This window comes from Alligator sinensis, unplaced genomic scaffold, assembly GCF_000455745.1.
Source record: "Alligator sinensis unplaced genomic scaffold, ASM45574v1 scaffold814_1, whole genome shotgun sequence".
Classification (NCBI taxonomy): domain Eukaryota; kingdom Metazoa; phylum Chordata; order Crocodylia; family Alligatoridae; genus Alligator; species Alligator sinensis.
The window spans coordinates 1,075,078-1,095,900 of record NW_005842352.1 but is presented as its reverse complement, the minus strand read 5'-3'; the positions used below and the strand labels follow the sequence as shown (position 1 = coordinate 1,095,900).

Here is a 20,823-nt window from a genome sequence, read left to right as displayed (position 1 = left end):
CGCCACTCACAGGGCTGCAGCAGGGGCGAGCGGCAGCCTGCAGCGGGACAAGAGCAGGTTGGGGCCGGCAGTGGCACCAGGCTCTTCCTGGCACTTGGGGTGGGCCACGGCAATGGGAGGGGGGCTGCTGCCACCCCAAAATTCACTGTAGCCCCCCCACAACCTGCCCTCCCAGCACTGCCACCAAGTACCAGCAAGAGCCTGGTGCTGCCACCAGCCCCAACCTGCTCTAGTCCTGCTGCAGGCTGCTGCCTGCCCCTGCTGCAGCCGTGAGAGTGGCAGACATTGCCTGCTTGCAGCCACTGGACTGTGCTGCACCGGGGGGTTCAGGGCATGGTACAGCCCAGCAGCTACAGGCCGCTGGGGTCAGCCGCTCCCGGGGCTGCAGCAAGGGCTGAGGTGAATGGGAAGAAGTGGAGCAATGGGGTGAGTGGGGAGAAGTGGGGTGAGTGGGACTGCCACCCACCCCAAGCACCGTGAAGAGCCCAGTGCCACCCCTGCTGCTGCCCCGGGAATGGCAGACGCTGCCTGCTTGCAGCCACTGGGCTGCACTGCGCCCCTTTCCCCACCCCTTCCCTAGCTCCAGCCTCACTCCCTCCCTAGCTCCAGCCTCACTCCCTCCCTCCCTCACCACCATGGGAACTCATCCCTATCTGTTTCATTGTAAACTGGGTTTGCTTTATGCAAATTCAATTTATGCGCCATTTCCTGGGAACGCATCTACTGCATAAATCAAGGGAAATCTGTACCACAATGTTGCAACCTCCAGAGTAAGATGAGCATAGGGCACCTCAGAACTGTAGCCCCCATTGCCTTGTAGGTATTCCATTTTGGAGAAAGGTCAACAGACATCACCCTGACAGAAATGCACCCTTGCTGAAACATTAAGCAGCCAGCAGCAGTTTTTATCTGTTGCTCTCTGGCAGAAGCTACAACCATCAAGGCACTGAACATCTGGACTTGGTCTGCCCTTTGGATTCTGTCTCAATGGTCTAAAGAGAGGGTGGTAGGTCTTAGGCAGCCTCCACTCCCCATTACTCTTGCCTAGGTGCACACGTCAAAGGTCTTGGTGTGATGGTCACAGAACTCCATACAAGGAGAGAATCAGCAATTCGGACATAGACACAGCTTTAAAAGTTTTTTCTACATCTTGAGGTAGCAGGTGCGGCTTGTGATTGCTGTGATGCTGGGGTGGATGGAGCATCCCGCAAGAGCCCCACAAGGGGGGGCCAACCATGTGCTTGGCAGCGAACCCGGAAGTGGACTGGAAGTGCTTCTGGTCCACTTCCATGTCTGCTGTCGAGCATGCTGGGGAGCCCTCTGTGCTTCTGTGGGACACTCCATGCACCCCAGCATCACAGTGATGAGCCCCTGCTACTTAGAGGTATGTAGAAAAAGCACTTAAAGCTGTGTCTATGTCCGAATCGCCGAATCTTTCTGAATCTCTCCAAATCAATTCAGATGGTTCCAATTCAATTCAGAGAGATTAAAGGGTCCTCTGATTCGATTCAGATTTGGAGATTCAGCCACCAAATTGGGCCAAATCTCAGCCAAATTGAATCAGGGACTGAAGCTTTGCACAACCCTACTGACTAGAGCTCTTAGGCATAAACCATGATCCACAAGGTCAATAGTTGCCTACTACAGCTTAGAGTGATCTTAACTGCACACTCCGTGGTGAGCCTGAAACCAGTTCTAGGGCATATACTCCAAACTCCTCAAAGACATCTGAACTGCTGAACTGCCCAACATCCAAATGCAGGGACTTTAACCAACAGGACTTGGGCTGATCTCAACTTAACTGCTCCAATCTGTGCATGATGGACTGGTCTGGTGCTGCCTCCAAAGCTGCAAGCTGGCTGCAGACCCATTGTTAGGATCTGTGGAGCCAGAGGAAACAGAAATGTTTTCTACATTTTTGTGCAGTGGCTGAGCAGGGCCAGTGAAAGAGATAACAGGATAATACAGAAATATATCTTTCAATCAGGCCAAAGCAGAGATGTTCTGGGATCTTCTATCTTGCTGGAACATACCCATCCTGACTTCCCATTTCATATGTGAAGCAAAACAAGAAAATGAAATGCACAAGTGTGGTTGTTCAATTTAGCTAATACGAACAGGGCTGCACTCTGTAGATTAGTGGATGAAATATTAGCATCAAGTACCACCAAGCAGAGTGGAGCAGCAGGCAAAAAAAAAAAAAAAAAAAAAAAGAAGAAAATCTATTATAAAGCAATTTTTATGAAGTTTTCAAGAGAACAGGAAACTGCAAATGGAAGAGGGTTAAACAGGGAATTCTAGCAGGTAGCACATTGTCATTGATTCTCTTTCCAGTTGCAATGAACCTGCTAATGCAATATACAAAAACCTTGGGAGTCCAAACACCAAGAGAAGCAAGACAGCCTCTAAGGAGAGCTTTCATGGATGATATAATTTCAATATGGTGGATCTAAACAGCTATGAGCCAGTCTATGTGTATTAGAGAAAGTATTGGAATGGCAGGAAATGAAGTGTAAAATATCAAGATCTATCTTTGTATTTGTTGTTGCATGTGGTTAAAAAAAAGATGGATTTATAAAAGGAACAGATGAGTAGCCTTGATAAGCGTATCTACTTAGGAGAATAAAAGCTGTGTTGATTAGGAAGCAAGAAGAATAAATGAGACAGGAGGAGCTCTGGAGACAAAATGTTCTTGACTGGATATGGAAGAGAGAAAAACAAGAACCGCTAAACTGCAGACTATGTTATTCGCAAACATGTAACAAGGAGGCTGAGAATAGATACAATGACAGCTGCAGCCTAATTGATGGGAGACTTGCCTAACAGGTTGTCAGACTGCTGTGTGGCTTTTGTCCAGGCCACGTTGCTGGAGGCAAAATGTTAGAAATACTGACAAACATTTACTAAAAATAAATAAAAATATTCCAGGGCAAAGAGAAATATGGCTCCAAGTGACGACTTGCAGAATTGTGTTAGATCTCCAGGAAAGAGGAGACTATGCGGCAGAAAGTGTGATAGCCCTCCTAGGGCTCCCAGGATAGACATAGGCAGCAGGCCAAGTCGTTCTATAATGGCTCTGCCTTGTCGGGGGCATCGGTCCTGGGTGTGTTGAGAGCATAATATCGTGGGGGCAAAGAAAATAACTACTCGATCAGCAAAGAGCAATATCAACAAAGCTGAGTAACTAGGGGAGAAAGCAAGATGTGGTATATGGACATGAAAATGCGTAATGAAAATATATAAGAATGAATCTGAACAAAGTGGAACAGGGAACTGACTCCATTTTCCTTTCGGTTACAGATATTTTATCAGCATAGAAGGGCTTTAGTGGGAGGTGTTAGCACAAGATAGAGGCTTTTGAGCACAGTATTCAAATTCCCTGAGAACGATTCACAGCAGATGGGGGTACTGGGTGAAGTTTGGGATTTTTTTTAAATGTTTGCAGAAATGTGCTAAGAACAGGGAAGGGCTGACAAAATCCATGGACGAAGGTCCTCCGGTTAGCAGCAAGTCCAAGGCAGCCGTCTGCTTCTTTCAGGGGGAGGAACAGGGCAGAAGAAACAAGAATCCATTCTGGGAGAAGTCCACTGGGGTCTGAGGAATGGCCTGTTTGAAAGATCCAAGTCTGGTGGATCTGGACTCTGTTTATAGAAAGGGAAACAGCTTTCAGCAGATAACTTGATATGCACAGAAACTTTTTGGGCAGGGACTGTTATTTTGCTGTGCACACACAGTGGGGCTTTGAACCCTGAGCACATGTTAGCACAGCATTACTAAGAACTGAATAAATAAGTAAATAATGTGTTTGGTGCCTGAATAGAATACCTGCAAAACAGCCAAGGAGAGCAGAGAGCAGATCAGCTCTGCTGGCTAATACACACTATTCACAGTCACACTTTGTTCCTATGCTTCCTAATATCCTCAAAACAAGTTTGTTTCATCAAGAGTAGCAATGCAGGGTAACTACAAGTCTATCTGATAAGACTTGTTGCTACTCTTGATAAAACAAACTCATTTTGAGAAATCAGAGGTAGCTAGCTCATCTAGATGATCAACTGACTAATCCTTTTTTACATCAATCCTAAAAACACCTAATTAGATGACAAATGTGGAAAATCAACTATAGGTTGAATGTTTTCTTGACTCACTCATGTAATCACATTCATCTTCTCTGGGAATCTCCAAAGAGCTTGTAAAAAATCCATCAACTAAACATATTTGGTAAAATAATCAAGCTATTTTACATAATGAATAAAATCAAAGTATCTGGATATTGAAAGCCAGGGAAAAACACATAAAATGAATTATTAGTTATAAATATTTTGCTCCATTTTGTCAATGCTGAACTGACACAGGTCTTAGGCAGGTACCTGAACCTGGAATCAAACCTTTAAGAGTCTTTTTTTCCCCAAAGTAATATACAGGGTCTAGCCCAGAGTCTACCAAAAAAGTCAGCGGGACTGCCACATTCTAAAACTCTGGAGCATTTTGAGATGCACGCCTTAATATTTAGCAGGATCTGTCGGCCAGTTTATCAGCAGATGTACAAGACAGCAAGTCACAGGATGGAGGAGTTTGGATGACAGGAGTTCACCACAACCAAGAGTGCTGCTATACTTAAGTGAGACACTGTCAGAAATGGGCTTGGAAGCTACATTTCTGTGATGGTGTTTTTAAAATCCTGTATACTGATCAGAATCCCTCTATGAAGAACAAATGTAAGTAGAATTTCCATTCTGAGTATACCGTTAATTGTCCGGCAGCATCTTCCCAATGCCTTCTAGAATTTCAAAGAACAAAGTATAAACACTCCATAAGGGAGACCTTTATAACACAAAAATATACCAACTTCAAGCCAAATTCTGAAGAGGTTTCTGACTGGTAGATGCATTTTGTGAATAGTCAGGCAGACAGTTATCATTTGGCACATATGCAAATACCACTTATTCATTAAAAAATAAATACAATAATAATGAATTGGAAGCTTTTTGAAGAAAACCAGCATTAGAGGTGGGCCTCAGTCAAAACTATCCACCTACCCATTTCTGGATTGTAAATGTTTTAGGCCCCTACACATTATATCTATATGTAATTACCTCAGCTGCTGTGATCTCCCAGCCACCGTGGCACACAATACACCCCCAGAGCTGAGAGATCACAGCTGCTGCGATCTCTCAGCCACAGGGCACCCCCTGCAGCCTTGGGGCTAGGAGATTGCAACAGCACCTGTCATCTGAGTGGACTCTTGGCCCAAGCAGCGCCTGACAACTGTGGGCACTGGATCCCAGCAGCTGCAGGGCACTGCTATGATCTCCCAGCCCCAGGATGAGGGACCCCAGTGGCTATGAGCCCTGTCATCGGTGGGGGTTCCCAGCTGCAGGAGCCACCTGCTTCTTGCTGGTGCAGGGGGAGCCCAGGAACAGGCTTCCCATACACCAGCAGTAAGGAGCAATGGGATCTAATATGCAGTCCTACAACCACACCTCCTGCCTTGCAGATGTGGCATGGCAAGAGGAAAGATTGTGTGGATTGCACATTAGATCCCACAGTGTCTTTACCTGCACATGTAGAGGGGACCTTAGGAGTTTAAAACTATGACCCTGAACATAACTCAGCAGCTTGTGAGACTATGGCTCTGGTTTTAAATACCAGTTACCCCAATATCTACCACAAAATCCACAAAAGCTTTGGGAACTTTGAAATTCTGAAACCAGCCACAATGTTGCTGTTTGGGCCCATTCTGCAAAGAAAAAGAAAAGGATGCAATTCAAAACAAACTGTTTTTCCTTTTTTTTTAAAAAAACAACTTATTCCAGCCAGGAGATCACTCACTACATATCCATCCCAGAACTGGAAACCAGAGGCAACTTAATGTTTATAAACAAAATATTCATTTTCTCTCCTAAAAACATACCAAAGTTAACAAGCTGATCCTGCTCCCCTTGCAGTCAGTGGTAAGACTCCTATTAACTTTAATGGAGGCAGGAGTGGGCCTTATAACAAAGGTTTTCTATTATTGTTATTTTGGGCTGCATTTTTTTAGCTTCACTAGGCATTAAAAAGCATCATCACTTCTTTGAATTCACTACAGTATCCCATAAATAGTGTCCTTGTTCACCCCTGAGCCTCAAGACACCAAATCACTGGCCCTCTGCATCCAGCAGTTTTGATCATGAGTTTGCATCTCAGAACTGCAGGTCAGGTTTAGATCTCAGCTCAATGCATGTGCACATAGTGGGAGTGAGAAGTTATTTTCCAGGGCACATGAGTCAAATGCTCCATGCTGATAGAGAAAATGGCATGGTTACAGAATGTAAAGGAATTACTGCTTCTTTACAGCCAGCCCACTACACCAGAAATCTCTGTAGGAAATAGTGTAGAATCATTTTCTTACTGTGCAAAGTGCTGAAAGATCTTCATTATTGACAGGGAATGAAAGGTGTGAGAGAAGGAGAAGAATATTAAAATCCATTTGTATTTTTTTTAATATTAATCAACTTTTTAAATTTAAAATGAAAAAAACCCAGTAATTAAACGGTGTTCTCAGTGATCTCAGAGTTTGAGAAACTCCAGAAATTAATGGTATATTGCATCCATGTACATTACGCATTCATGTACATTACACCCACCTCTTAATTTGGTCCAAGAAGTTCATATAGTTAAATAGGTAATACTTGTCTCTTGGAGCAGACAGTTTGGTTTTGAACCAACACAGGGTTGCAGCAAATACAAGTGAGAGTTTGCAATGCCAAAGTTCTCCAGCACCTGACCTGCAGCATGGAATATAAACCCTGTGTTAGGTATTTAGGCTCCGTATTCAGTGCGCAGGGAAGGACAGGCACCTCAGAATGCCAATCCAACAGTCTGCATGGTGAGCAGGCAGCTAGCCAACAGGAAATGCAGCACAGGGTAGGCACCTAAAACCAGGATTTTTGAAAGAATACATCACGAGAGGATTCGGTCTACTGGTGCCAATCCACACTTTTTACAAAATAGCCTAGTGCTCAGAGCAGTCATCCACAAAGTAGGAGACACAAGCTTAATGCCTCCTCAGCCTGAGGGCATTCAAACCCACATCTCTCCACTGCCAAGAGGGTGCCTTACTCACCAGGCCTAAGCTACTTTGGGCTGCTGACACCCTGTACCCCTCTCCTCTTGAAGGTGAGCCACTGTGCAAAAAAGAATACAAGATGTGTTAGGCCAGTGATTCTCAACCTTTTCAGGCACAGGTACCTCTCATTTGGTTCAAGACCCCCCTCAGAAAATTCCAGCTCTTAGGTTTCACTCATTTTTTTACTACAACAAAATAATAGAGCAATTAATCTGTTGCAGAGAACTCAAAAAGACCACACAAGGTCAAGATGTTTTTAATACTATGAATTCCTGTTTGAAATTTCTGAGTTTATCTTGTGAACTGTAGTGCTAACTTTGCACAGCAACCTTGAAAGGCTCTCAAGGCACCCCAGGGTCCACAGCACTCTGGCTGAGAATCATTGCATTCGGTCCAGACAAGCAGATGTACAAGATGGAGCACCTCTTAGTATCCTATGGGCTCAGGCATTCATCTGGGAAGGGGGAGTCCTGGGTTCCAGTCAGTGCTTCCATGACTGCTAATGCATTTTATACAATGACTTTTAAGTGTAAAATGAAAAATCAAGTTCAGAGAGCAGGGACTAGAAATGAGCACCCGCACCCAACCCTTTTGCTTCCAAGTAAGTCCTTTCCCAGATCAGGCGCCTCAGCAGGGATAGGCATTCTTCTGCTTAGGTTCTGGATCCTGATCAGGCTTAAACATACACAGAGCTATTCAGATTTGGGCAGCTCTGGATGCTCCCAGAACCAGACTTTGAGACATCAGGAAACTTTCTAGTCAAACAGGGAGGAGGTCTGGTGTATCTAGACACCACCAGGGGTTAGGCTATAGCCAAGCAAGGATTTGAGCTGTCAGTATTCAAAGCCATGATGGTTCTTTTCATTAGGCTGTTTATTAAATTCCAGTTTATCTTTTTTACCAGCTGGGATGATAATTGCCCTGTCTCAGACAGTTATTTTACACACATCTCCAAAGCTCTAGACGTGCGGACATACCATGGCATGGGATAGAGAGAGATGGAATTTATTTCAAGTTAATGCCTTTATTTTTTAATCTCAAGAGACTGAGGTGCCTTACTCACAGTAACTTCTACTGGATGTGCTAGTGCCCAGAATGGTCAGCTAAGAGGTATATCACTCACGACTGCTATAAGGCCAGAGATCGTAGGTTGCTTGTAAGATTTCAAGAACTGCTTGAAAAGATATATATTAGGCCTATGTGCCAGATACCATCTCATATGATTTATGTCCTACCAGATGCAAGTAATAGCCCATTAGAGAACAACTAATATTTGTATTATATATCAGGAGCCAGCAGTGTCCAAGTACTGTGCAGGAGGGGCGGGAACTGTCCCTGTCCCAGTGAGTTGCAACACAAGGATTTGATCTTTCACTTCCTGTTGCAGATTTCTGTGGGGCTATCTGTATGACTAAAATGAACAGGATTTCTTTGAAACCAAGCATGGAAAAATTCAACTCCAAAGGCAGCAGTAAAAATGAGGGCATTAGAATGAAATTTCTGATGCAGCCTTCAACACACAGCAATGGCAACCACCACTGGGAGAGCACAACTTAACCTAATGGGATAGAAGGTGTTGCCATAACAACAAGCACTGAAACTTTATCAGAGTGAATTGTTCCTATTTCATATTCTGCTGTATCACAATGAGGGAGCATGGTGTATTGGTGAGAGCACAGAACTAAGAATATGGAAGAATGGATTCAATTCATTTATCTGCCACAGATGCTCTATGACATTGGCCAAGTCACTTCAGCTTCCTCATCAATAAAATGGGGTCAGTCATATTTCCCCATCTTTATACAGAGCCCTCTAAACTTGAGAAGACAAGTACCAAATGGAGCACAAAGTGCTCTTAAACTGTACTAAATATTTTCTTTATAAGTCCCCTATTAACAGAGAAAGTTACAAACAGGGCCAAAAAAATCCTTTTTGTCTTCCAAATATTCTTGATTTTGTTTCAAATACTTGAGTTTTTTGATAGCCATGACTATGTATCACAGCTTTAATATATAAACAAGTTTGATCTATTCTAGATTATGGCAGTAACTTATTACATACGGTATGATGGTTCAATCATAACTCTCTAAAAATAATGACTATATTTCCTAAAAGAAACCTCTTTGTTTACTTAAACTCAAGGTGATTTTCTCCACATTTGTCAGTTCATTTAACCCTGTGTACCATTCTGCAAGCTTTAATCCCCTTGCACATTTCCATTTCAGCAGTATCATCCTTTTAGTGATTGCATTTGCTCTTAATAGAAAATTTCTTCTGTGGTTCATTTATATTCAAGGGACCATTCAGGTCACCAAGTGCAAATATTTTTGGATCACTGGGGATGTCATTGTCCAGATTCATATTCACTCTATTTCTCACCACTTCCCAAAATGAATATACTATGTATGGGGTGTTGAAAAAAATCCTCGTTTTCATCTATCTCATTTTTAACTAGGGAAGCAAAATACAACACAAATGAAGTCTGATTTGCATGAAATTGTGCATGCTCATATAGCTAGGTATTAAACAAGGGAATAGACATTCTTTTAGCTCTGCTGCTCATATTTTCTATTTTAATTCATTTTTTTCTTCATCATTCTCAATATATTTCTTTTGAATTCAAGGAACAATAGAGAGTTTGCTTAACTCCTTAACCCCTGCCAATTTAATAGATTTCAAGCCCCAAACTGATAGGAACAGTACACTCATATTTTTCAGTGTATTCATGTCCTTCATCACTCATATTTTTCATTAACAGATGAGTCTGACAAAATCCATTTAATGACCATAAGAAGGAAAGACAGACAGCTGGAATGTCATCGAGGGATGCATTCTCATAGCCTGTTTTCATACTAGAAGCATGAAAGTGCATATTTGCACTTCATTTTTACTTCTCAGACCTCAGCTCTAAGATATGTGACTGGCAGCAGAGGCCTCTCTCAGCCTCTTCTACAGCTATAGACAAACCTATCCCTAGGTGTTAGCTAAGCAAAAGCTCAAAGCAACAAAACTGCCATGTTTCTAAAGCTCCACCTGCACAGATTAACTTTGTGTTCTCTTTTAAACACAGGGGCTAGGGACAGAAGTTACACACAAACTGGGTTAAGTGATCAGAAACTGATTTAAGTGATCTAACAAAACATAAGTTCAGTGCACATAAACCAGTTTCAAAATGGCCAAAAGTGGTTTAAGAAAAACCTGGTTGAATGTAGTATCAGACTTAACTGATTTGGGTCAAACCAGTTTATGGAACTTCTGTCCCAGACCCCTTCCTGGTTTAACTTGAACCAGAGTCCCCCAGCATCCCAGCATGCTTCTCAGCCCTGAGCTGGCTAGGCTGGGCTGGACTGTCTGCCCCAGGGAGCAGGGCTGGCCCCACCCCTCTCCTCCCTAGCTGGCACTGATGATGCATAGGGGGTGCACACAGCTGCACGTGCACCCCCTGAGCTTGGCGGTGCACCCCCTGCAAAAAGCACTGCTGAGGCTGCTGGCAGCATCTATGGGTGGTCGCCAACCACTGGTCGGTGCTCACCATCCCCACCCCACTGCCCTACCACCGACACTTCGGCCACCTGTGGTAGCTCCCCACTCACCACTGCCACATCTCCACCGCCACCACTCCCCCTGAGCTCTGCACCTTGCAAGGAAAGGGAGGACTTGCTCTAGCATCCCCTGGATTCTAGCCTGAGGCACTGAAGGCATGTACCTCCATTTCCTGAATCAAAAATGAATGTCTATCCACTTGCAAATCGGCTCAATCCCTGCAGGTTAGAGTAACCTGTAAAGATTGAATCGACTCAGGCTTGGGCTTTTTGAATGTCTGTCCCTAGCCATAAGGGGGATCAGTTGCTTACTCTAAACATAGTCTACTGCCTAAAGCTCCAGCTGTCAGTGTGGACTGCTGCAAACAAATCCACAACCCCGAAGGCCTGAAAAGCTAAACTAAATTACTGCTTTCGTGTCACGTGACCAGAAAGAAGAGAAAATAGGGAAGAGTTTGAAGAGAGGCATCATCTTCTATCCTTTATGAGTTCGCATTCATGTCTTATAGTAATCATGGAGGCATTTGACCCTGTTAGCCCTGAGCTGAAGCCTACTGAACTCAATAAAAGACCTTCCAGTGTTGCTTAAAACTGGTAATGTTTGGCCTAAGCTGCTCCAAGGCTGCAGCACAGCTCTGACGCTGGCTCTGCACAGCCTAGGCTGAAGGTGCTGCTCTTAAAGGAAAGAAAATAAAACTTTCCAAACCACTTGTTCATCTTTAAAGAGCATCTGTGGCTGGAGTCATGCCAGCTTTACAGCCTCATTGAGCAGACAAAGGGTGAACTTCACAATGGTCTCAAGTATTGAAGGTTTTAAGACCTTCAGAGCTGAAGAGGAGTCAGTGTCTCCTTATTCCACTTATTTAACCCTGAGGAGGCTGTTGTGTTTTCAGAGCCCAGTGACTAAGGATTGTTTAGCTCTTCCATAGGTTGGAAATACCTGGTGTCTCTATGCAACAATGGATTTTAATCCTGTCAGAGTCAGCTCAGCTTTTCAGTTTCATAGTTTCATAGTTTCATAGTTTCAGGGTCGGAAGGGACCTAATAGATCTTCTAGCCCGCCCCCCCGCCAGGGCAGGAGAACAACCCAAAAAAAAAAAAAAAAAGAAAACACTCACCCCAAAAACAAAAACGGGACTCAAATGAGTCCAGCCAGGTAAGTATCCAGTTCTCAGAAGCAGACAGCTTGAATAGCATGTATCTTATGTGCAGGGCTGTTAAAAACAGTAGACTTTAGAAATGGAGCCCTGTGATCGTATGGCATCTTTGTAATGAGAGTGGTATGCTTTATGGCAGGGCTGTCTGATTTCCTAGGAGTCCGGGCTGCACCAGTAGACAGTACATACCATAAGAGCCATGGCCTTTTTTCCCCCCCACCCCCTCTCCCCCAGCTGCAAGCAATCCCAGCACAGCTTGGGCAAACCCCAACTTCCCCCTGCCCCCAGCTGCCTTGTACACGCAGGTGCCCAGACACCCCTCTCTCCCCCCCCTCCCCCTTGCAGACTCCCCACCATGGCTCTGTGCTGCCTGCCCTGCCCAGCCCCCTGCAGACAGAAAGGAGGAGGAGGAGCCTGGAGATCCCTGCTGAAGCAGCAGCTGGAGCAATGAGGGGAACAGCTTCCAGTAGGATCCTGGGGGCCCCACACTAACCCCTCACAGACCACATGCAGCCCACAGGCCACCAGTTAGACAACCCTGCTTTCAGGTCTGCCTATGCAGCATAATTGAGTGCCATGAAGAGATGATCCCTACTTAGCTAGGGAACATGCTACTTAACATGATACTTCACCCTAGGAAGCATGGGATGGAGCACTGAGCTCACATCACTATCCTGAGCTCAGATACCTCTGCGTGGCACTGCACCAGACCCTAGAGCCAATGCCATAACGTGTGTGTATTTTTAATTAACACACACAACCTTGGCTTAAGTCCTGCACTCTGGCCCCACTTTCTGGGTTGAGGCAGGAGGTGCTGGTGCTATACATGTTAGCTGGAGTCCTCAGCACCAGAGTGGAAAGACAGGCAGAAGCCCTGTGACTCCACTAGCACTGTACCCTGAAGCTCCTGTCTAACCAAGGGCCGTTTTAAAAGATCAGCCCACACAGCACCCTCAAGAGCCCTGGTTTCAATGGGGTTTGACCTCAGACATGGTGTTCCACACCACATTGATTAGTAGGGCTTTGCGAACCTTTGGTCCCTGATTCGATTTGGTGGAGATTTGACCCGGTTCAGTGGCCGAATCTCCAAATCCAAATCCAAATCAAACCAGAGAACCCTTTAATCTCTCTGAATCGAATTGGAACCCTCTGAATCAATTTGGCGAGATTCAAAAAGATTTGGCAATTCAGTCATAGAGACAGATTTAAATGTTTTTTCTACATACCTCTAGGTGGCAGGTGGCACGTAAATGCTGCGATGATGGGGCACATGGAGCATCCCACAGGAGCACGGGGGGCTCCCCAGTGCTCTCAGCAGCAGACCTGGAAGTGGACCAGAAGCACTACCAGTCCACTTCCAGGTCCGCTGAAGAATGCACAGGGGGCCCCCCTGCACTCCTCCCCGGCTCAGCGACTGGTGCCTCCTGGGTCTGGGGGGGTACCCAGGGTCTTCCCGCAACCAATCGCTGAGCTGGCAAGATGCGGGGGGGCCTCCACTGCGCTCCCTAGCAGACCTGGAAGCGGACCGGAAGTGCTTCCAGTCCACTTCCGCCTCTGCCACTGAGCATGCAGGGGAGCCCCCCGCACTTCTGTGGGACGCTCCATCTGCCCCAGCATCGTAGCATTCACAAGCCGCGCCTAGTACCTGGAGGTATGTAGAAAAAAAATTTTAAGCTGTGTCTGTGTCCGAATTGTTGATTCTCCAAATCAGCATTCAATCGTCAGATTCATATTTGGTTGAATCAAATTGGGGACAGTGATCCGAATCAATGAAGCAAAGTACTGTCCCCGATTCAGGCTGAATCTGAATCTGAATCAAATAGGGCCCATTTTGCATGCCCCTATTAATTAGGTTCTTCCCAGAAGAGTTGGATGACATGGTGCTGAACACTGTGTCAGCAGCCAAAGCCTTACCTGCACAAGGGTTCCTGGTCCTGTCACACCAACACCACTAAAGCTCTATGAGCAACAACGGGGACATTTGCTAGAATTTCCTAAATGTAACCAGGACCAAAAAGGAGAAACATTTCCCCCATCATTTCCCTTGCTTACACCAGGGTTTGGAGGCCCCAGAATCATTTTCCTGCTACCAGATGTAGGGTCTATATAGGTGTTGCCAGCTGTGGCAAGGGTCAGGATGAGCAGGGCCATGGAGTAAATGAACCAAACCAGAGGGGAAGGGCACAAATTTTGCTCTAAGGAAGTTATGGCCATTTTGTCTTCCAGTTTGTAAACGGAGTCCTGGAGCTCCAAGTGTTTATTAAAGGGCAAACAAGGACTAAGTTTAAAATGAAGAGTTGTGTTCCCCTAGAACAGAGAGGCCATATCTACATGAGACCCTGACTGCACAGTAACCAGTGTTACTGCACAGCAGCATCCCCACATGGCTTCATGGTGATGCTGACTGCTCATTACTACTGCACAGTAGCATCACATCATGGTTTGTGCCCTGCAACGCTACTACGCAGTAGTAATGAGCTACTGTGCAGTAAGCATCTTGTGCACACGTGGCCAGAAAGATTTTAAATGGATTCTCCTTCTATAAGTGATTCTGTTTCCAGATACTAACAGAAAATAGCAGAAATCTGCTGGATGCTACAGCCTGTATGCAAAGAGATCAGGAGGGACTAAACAGAGTAAAAGAGGCTAAAAATGAGAGCGGAGGAGTGGGCTGTTATTTTTTTGCAGTGCTACAGTATGCTCTGCTGGGCCAGAATCAGCCTCTGAAACCACCTTATGCTCATATTTCCACTTTTCCCCAGCTGGATAGAATATTGTCTGAATTTAGAATTGTATTTCATCATTTTTATGTACTTGATCTACTTTGCCAATACAAGAAGTGTCTTTAGACAAGAAATGTCTCACCACAGGTTATAAGAACTGAACAGGACCCCCTCTCCCTCACGTATTTGCGATCAGTGACTAACTGAAACACAGGAAACATCAGAAATTCCCAGGGATCGATGGGGAAAGGTATTCCTATGGTTTCAGTCATATATATTGTATTCTCTCCCTAAGCCTTTCATACTCCATTTGATTTATTAGCCTTACTCAGCATTCTATCTCGTAGACCTGCCAGAAGAACACAGTGGGATGAAACATCTGGTAAATTTGCTTGAATTCTATTATGAAATATCTTCAAGTTTCAATGAAAAGCAAACAAGCCATTGTCTCTAAAAAGTGATTCACTTCTCTGTCAGAGAACACTGGCAATCAGCAATAGGCATTAGTCCTTTTTAGGGTTGTCAAGTAAGAATATTTCCAATTGTGGATCTCACTGCTGGACAGAAGATTGTGCAACTTCTTGCTGGTTCAATGGAAACAGATTTGCTCCCCAATGGATGTATTATTTTCACTTCCTTTCTTTTGTGCAATAACATTTGCTCACCTGTGTAGATAAAATTTATAAACAGGGATCCATAAAGAGAAAGTGAGGGCACACATTCTCACTCCAGAGTAGCCTAGGGATAAGGAGGAAGTTAAATGCACAGACTGTCCAGCCTCAGCCAGCAGCAGCTGGCACTTGCATGGCATGCCATAATGTTTGTTTGCACATGGAAAAAAATTCACCAAAGCATACAGGTGCTGCTGATTCAATTCTCAGGCAAATCCACTGGCCTAAAGCATTCACATTATTCCTCCATGTGGCAGGGGGAGGGGCAAAGGGGGCAGAGGCCAATATTCAACCATACAGATTGGAACAGCATCTGTGGAGAAGCTGCTCTGTGGTTCTGCAGGCTAGCAATTTGGGAAAAGTGGATTCCAGCACTCATCAATCACTCATGCTGCGTGTGGGAAGAGGTGAGTTTCATCCAACATGGATTCTTTAGCAGCTAATTTCTACAGGAAGACAGTCTTCTTCCAGCCATCAGGGGCTTCATAAAGGGACATCCTGTAGGAAAAGAATCTGCATGGGACAAACTACAACTCTTTACTGTAGTCATCCACACTGGATATATTTTAAATGGTAGAGTCCTTAGAGGGCAGCCTGACTTTCCTACATTCTGGTAGTGAGGGACATAAAATGAGCCTGGATGGAAAACAGAGCGCAAGACAGATAACAGACTCCTTATAGACTGTCCTTATGGGAACAGTAGTTACAACAGTGATGAACCCATCTATAAAGAGGCAGGTGGCATTCATTTGGGACAGTTTATGCACAAAATTATGTCACAGCATTAAATATGTCTATCACTGCATACACATATCAAATGGCATATGATTTGCACATTAAGTAGACAGTCATGTGGGGAACTGTACCTTTAAGAGGCTCTGACAAGAGCCAGTTGGAACTGGTTGTTAAGATAGAGATATTCACATTACCGATTAGCTACAACTCACATGCTGAATCAGTCAGCTCACTCTGTGGCTCTGGGAACACAAGACACCAAAATTAAAAAGGGCTAAGGAAATACTCTGAGTGGAAGAACAAAGCAGTGAAAAGTCCCACTAGCATTGCAGTTTTTTGAGACCTGGAGAAGGTTTAAGCAGCACTTTACTCTGAACCTGCATATTCATTATCTGTCAGGAAGACAGCCAGAAAGTAGCCTTGTGTCTGACAAGAACTGGATTGAAAGCACTGGATGTTTTTAATAGTTTTTAGTCAGTTTAGGATGAAGGTTGCCAACTAAAAAAAATGTGGTTCAGAAATTGCACCTCACCTAAAAACGAAACAGACTATATTTTTTTTCAAACAGATTATACAAAATAAAGCTGAAAACATGGAAACTAATCTAAAGCCAAAGAGTCAATCATGACATTGGGAAGAATTAATTAAGTCCATAATGGGAAATAAAACTGTGATAGTGTTCTGAGGCAAAGACTAGCAGAATAGCTGGCATTACCATATTTTCTCACATACCACACACCCTCAAATAAGATGCGTCACCTTGGTTTTTGAGAAGGCAGAAAGAAGAAAAGATTTTTCCAGAGTTATGGTTGCATAGAGCAGGGGTTCTCAGCCTTTTTTTGGTTGGTGTACCCCCAGCAACCGGTTGAGAATCAGGGAGTCCTTCGGCCACCGATAGAACCAGAAGCACCGCTGGCAAAATGGGAAGCTCCAGCGGCAAAACCAGAAGTTCCCCCGCTTCTCTGCACCACTACTATGTACTCTCTGGGACCTTCCAAGTACCCCAGGGGTACACATACCCCTGGCTGACAACCCCTGGTATAGAGAATTCACATTCCCTTTTCTGTTTAACCAAGAGCAGAAACCTTAGCTGCTCCTATAGACCAGTGATTACCAACTTTTTTCATCCCATGGCACACTTACATGGCCTCTCCCATCCTATGGCACACCGGCTGAATGTAGAGTGGTGGGGGGGGTGGCATGTGGCCAAACACAGAGCAGTGGTGGCATGGGACAGCAGTGGTAGCACTGGCTGGAGCCACGCCCTGCCGGGAGCCATGCCCTCCCTCCCCCCAAATCCCGGACACACCTGGTAATGTTTGACCACACACCAGTGTGCCACAGCACACCAGTTGGGAAACGCTGCTGTAAACTGGTCTCCCTGTCTAGGGACAGACTTTCAAAAAGCCTGAGCCTGAACTGATTCAGTCTTCACAGGTTAGTCTAACCTGGCTAGGCTAAATCAGTTTGTAACCAGACAGGCATCTCAGAAATGCAGGCACATGCCTGCAGTGGCTCAGGCTAGAAGCTAAGGGGTGCTAGAGCAGCCCTCCTTTCCCGTGCACAGTGCTGAGCTGAGGGGTGTGTGGCCGGGCCATGGCAGGATACTCTGATTGACCCAGCAGGGAATGTTTATCACCTCTAACTCAGTGCTTATCACCCCATTAAGAAAATTGAGGGACATTACCAGCTACCCATTGATTCTGTCTTTGTCTCATGTGCCACAGCTAGGAGGTAGCCAGCATGTGGTCTGCTAGCTAATGCTGAGAGGTGTCTGTGAGGGATGGGGAATGCCTGCTTAGCAGAGAGGGAGTGGGGAGCAGAAGCCAGGCAAATGCCTGCAGTCTCTGCTGAAGTTGCAACCAGAGAGCAGAGGGGAGGGGCCAGCTCTGCTGTGGAGCAGAAAGCCCCACCCAGCCCAGAGAGCATGCTGGGATGCTGGGGGGAGTCTGATTTAACTTAAACCAGCAAGGGGTCTGGGACAGACATTGCATAAACTGGTTTGAGCCAAATCAGTTAAGTCTGATATTACATTAAACCAGGTTTATCTCAAACTATTTTCAGCCATTCTCAAACTGGTCTATGTGCACTGAACATCTGTTCTTTTACAGGTTTAAACCAGTTTCTGATCACTTAAACTGGTTTGTGTGTAATGTCTGTCCCTAGTCCCTGAGTGGATCTATAGTTTTGAAAAGTCTGCAAGGCTATGAAATAGGAAGAGAGGCCAGAAGTAGCTAAAAAACAGGAAAATCTCCATCCTCTCTATAATCACTCTTCAGGTAATCCTTGGGAGACACAACAAAGGAAGTCTCTCAGTTGTGCCTGAAGTTTACGGATGCTGGAATGTGCTCTGACACTATGGACATGAAGAAGAAACCAAAATACAAGAAGAGAGACCCAAGGCAGAAAGACACTGGCAGCTACAGTGGGTGTCCAGGAAAAATGTGCATTAAACTACACATACTATACAAACAGCACAAGGCAAGACAAAAACAGCAGGGGGGGGGGCGGGGGGGAGAGAGCAAGAAAAAGGTTGCATTACTTTGCAAGAGGAATCTTTAATAGGAGAAGATAGATGCAACAGACAATGAACAGACTACCAACCTTGTAGTATTAATTTTAAATGGGACACTGATGCAGAAACGGACATAGTATTAGAAAGAATGATATTACTGCTGAAAAAGCCACAGGCAGTAGAAGGTAAATGGGTAAAACTCAGGAGAACACTTATATCATGGTGAATTAATGTCCACTAAGGGAGCATGGGAACTGAATATATGAGTAAATAACAAATAGGAAAATATCCCATTTGTAATACTACCAAGAAAAAAAGAGTATCCAGTCTTGGGTTAAGAACACATCTAGCCCTTGGTATTATCCAGAGGGTGTACTCATTAGAGGGGCAGGGGACAAAAACAATTGTGGAAGAGTTTGAGGACAGAGGTGAGCAGAGGAGCTGGATAGGCTAATTGCTCTGGGAAGCACAGAGCTTTCAAACATTCCTGTGGTGTGTGTGAAACGTGAGACAAATAAAGGTAGAAAGAGAGAGATCAGACAGATAATGAATACATTATGGATTGTTCTACAGGAAAGATGTGTAGAATAACCAGAGTAGATATACTCATTGTTTATTGTACATAAAGGAAAATGGGACACTTTGCTTATGGTCCCAGAAGAACTAAATCAGTATTTTTAAAGAGAACTATTTTCTACTGCACACAAGGAGAGAAATTCAGAGAGCTGATTAATGTTAAATATTTTTCTACGTTTGACATCAGCAGGGTTCTGGCTGATACATTTAGAAATTAGAGGACACGTTGCACATGTTCAACACCCCTTTGGGGGAGAGAGTTTCCTCACACTGCCATTTAGGCTGTGTTTACCACCCCAGAAAATGCAACACATGTTTGATGGCATAGAGAAAACATAAGGTTAACACAGATTATGTTATTTTCCTGGATCAAAACAGTATAAGAGCATAGCCAAAGGCTCCAATCATCTTTGGAAAGAGTCAATGCTTCCAGGCTAAATGAAGCAGAAATGAAAATCCCATATAATGGGAATAACAAACCTGGAAGGAAAGTTTAGGCAGCAAGGAACATGGGATGGCCACATAACACTCAAGGCCTTTTCTAACATGCCTGCCATCAATGAAACATGGGTTGGCACATGCTGACATTTTCTTCCACAGAAAACAAAACATAAGAATGCCTGCACTGTTTGAAACTGATGTCAGAGTCATTGGGAGTTTGCAGATGCAGAGAGAGACACATAAAGTAAAACAAAAAACGAATTCTGATCTGGGGTCCCAGAAATCGCCACCACTTCATGAAAAGGGTGCTGTGTATATAGTTACAAGGGTCACAAACAGCAGTGGTAGCCGAGGCATGGCTCTGCAGTTCTGAGGTTGTCATTCCAGACAGACACAAATTGCAGAAAAACAGGCAACCCATTCTCCAAATCTCAGAAGGGAGGGTGGCCTGGCCAGCTGTTTTGCCCTCAGAAGGGCTCAGACAGGCAACAACCACAGTGGGATGAGACAGCTGAGCTCCAAGACACGAGACAAACAGAATTTAGGGATTTACCACCACTTGACCACAACAGTGCTGCTGTCTGAGGGGGGCGGGAAGCCACAGGTCTATATGACAGCATCTGGGATACCAACTAAACAGTGCTAGTTAGTTTAGTTATGTGACAAAATGTTTAAGTATTATGTTATGCTAAGTGTTGATTGTTAATTGTTATGTTTGGCTGGGAAAGATGTGGAAAACTGTACCTTTAACAAGCGGCATAAGCCACTTATAGCCACTTATGTAATGCTGGTATTGTTACGCAGTACTGATCATTAGGAACACAGACACTGAATGAAGCAGACTTCTGTGAGGCTTCTTGATTCTAAGTAACTGCTGTACATCACAAATGGTAGTGACTGTGAATTTAAAGTTGCCATGAAGTTAACACAAAACAGAACTAAAGAAACACTTCTGTTTCTCTCTTTGATTTTAGTAAAGCAACCAAGCACAGGAAAGTCCCAGAAAGTCCCAGATTTCAGGGTTTACTCCCGGAAATAGGACTTTTATCCTACATTAAAAAAATTGGTCCCCGAGCAGCACTAGGCAGTAGGGACCATGACTTCAAACCATGCAATTGCACAGACCCTAAAATGGACTATGCACCAGTCAATTTCAGAGCTGCTATTAGCAGCCGTGAAACTGACTAGCTGCTGTCAATTTCACGGCTCCTAGTAGCTGTCTGCAAAGCATCCGGGACCACATTCCGGATCTTGCTCCCTGAAAGTTGTTCACCTTACAAGGACAAATTGTTTTTCCACATCATGTCTGTAAAGAAATATTTATTAACTTTTGCACTTAACTATAGTTAATC

At 44.6% G+C, this 20,823-nt stretch overlaps 1 long non-coding RNA gene across 2 annotated transcripts in view; it reads right to left on the bottom strand.

Moving 5' to 3' along the window:
• The window catches only part of LOC112551150, a 155,192-nt gene that overhangs the window by 20,708 nt on the left and 113,661 nt on the right, over nt 1–20,823 (bottom strand). Inside the window, exon 1 of one of the 2 annotated variants that reach the window (XR_003095339.1) lies at nt 5,097–5,134. The exons of the other annotated variant lie outside the window; for it this stretch is intronic. This is a non-coding gene — a long non-coding RNA (uncharacterized LOC112551150). Of the gene's footprint in view, nt 1–5,096; nt 5,135–20,823 lie in introns of those variants that run through there. 2 annotated transcript variants of the gene reach the window in all.